Here is a 2,013-nt window from a genome sequence, read left to right on the forward strand (position 1 = left end):
GTCCAATTCAAGAAATATCTGGGGACTTTGGGGGTGGAGCCAGGAGACATTGGGGGTGGAGCCAGGAACAAGGGTGTGACAAGCATCATTGAACTCCAAGGGAGTTCTGGCCATCACATTTTAAAGGGACAGCACACCTTTTTAAATGTCTTCCTTCCATAGGAAATAATGAAGGATAGGGGCACCTTCTTTTGGGCCTCACAGAATTGGACCCCCTGGTCCAATCATTTTGAAACTTGGGGGGTACTTTGGAGATAGGCACTAGATACAATACTGAAAATTTGGTGCCTCTAACTCAAAAAACAGCTCCCCCAGAGCCCCCAAAACCTCCAGATCAATTCCCCATTATACCCTATGAGAATCGATCTCCACATAGGGAATAATGAAGTGCTCAGCAGACGTTTCCCTCCCCCCCACACCCCATTTTCTGGCGACTCTGAAGTGAGGGCTTGGCCTCTTTACTCATGAGTTGCTGCCAACTTCTTCAAAGTAACACAGACACCCCATCCCAAGAGGAAGCCTTTCAACCAAAGACTGAAGCCTCCGGAGGTGGAAAGGCACATGTTCCTCTGGGGGTGGGAAGGAGCCTGGGAAAGCGGAACAACCACCGCTGGGACCTGGGGATTGGCAAGCCTAGCAGCGGGGGACCTGTTCATTGCATGCTCTTTGCATGCAGGGTGCAATGCCATCAGCCAGAAGTGATGTCATCACGCTGTGGAGGTTGTATGGGGGCACTCTAGGGTTTGCTCTAAAAACTCTACGGTACCATAGAGTTTTACTGCGATTCCTAGAGTGTCACACAGGAAACGCTCCAGGATTTACAGTAAAGCTCTATGGTACCACAGGAATAAACATATGAACATATGAAGCTGCCTTCTACTGAATCAGACCCTTGGTCCATCAAAGTCAGTATTGTCTTCTCAGACTGGCAGCGGCTCTCCAGGGTCTCAAGCTGAGGTTTTTCACACCTATTTGCCTGGACCCTTTTTTTGGAGATGCCAGGGATTGAACCTGGGACCTTCTGCTTCCCAAGCAGATGCTCTACCACTTAGCCACCGTCCCTCCCCTGGTACCACATAAAACTTTATGGTACCACAGAGTTTGTAGCACAAGTCCTAGAGTGTCCCTGTGAGACGTCCCCGGCTGGACTAGATGGTCTGATCCACTGGTCTGATCCAGCAGGGCTCTTCTGATGGTCCTATTGGGCGAGGGCCTTAGCCTCTATGCTCTGTTGTTGGCCCCCCAATGGAACTGGTTGGCCTGTGAGAGACGGGATGATGGACTAGATGGATTACTGGTTTGATCCCGCAGGGTTCTTCTGATGGTCTTATCAGGGGAAGGCCTCAAGCTTATCAGATCGATGATGGCTAAGCAGGCTTGCCAGGCAAAAAGCCCTACATGACTCTGCCCACTTTCTCAAAAACACTTGATAGGCAGGGCCGGTTCCCCTGCTAGGCAAACTATGCCTAGGGCTCCCGCAAAGCAGGGGCGCCGAATTCAGCCTTCCCCTCCTCCCCTCTAGGCAAACGCCTAGTTTGCCCGCTCCCCAGCCTCCTCCTTCCTTCCCCATCCCAGGTCTATTTCAATGCCTGGAAGGGCAGTCTAGTGGGCTCTCGGCTATCTGCCGATCAGCTGATTGGTGGGTAAAACCAGGCGTTGCGCAGGAGACCAGTGTCCTGAAAGGGCGGCTGCCGCTGCTGTCTCCTCCCCACTTCCTTCCCATCCAGGAAATGGGGAGGAGGCAGGCGTGGGGCTACTTGCGAACAGGCGACAGGCGCGGGGCTACTCGCCCTGGGCAGCACAGCTCTGCCTCTGAGTCACCTACTCACAAGTAGCCCTGTGCATGCCACCTACTCGTGAGTAGCCCCACACCTGCCGCCTACTCGCAAGTAGGTGGCAGACCCCCACGACTCCGGGGCGGGGTTGCTAGGAGACAAGAAACATGTTGGTGGGCACCATCTCGGAGACCCCTGGATAAGATGCTTAAAACATGAGTGGCCCAGCTGTTAAGAT

The sequence above is a fragment of the Heteronotia binoei genome, chromosome 15, assembly GCF_032191835.1.
Source record: "Heteronotia binoei isolate CCM8104 ecotype False Entrance Well chromosome 15, APGP_CSIRO_Hbin_v1, whole genome shotgun sequence".
NCBI classification, from domain to species: Eukaryota; Metazoa; Chordata; class Lepidosauria; order Squamata; family Gekkonidae; genus Heteronotia; species Heteronotia binoei.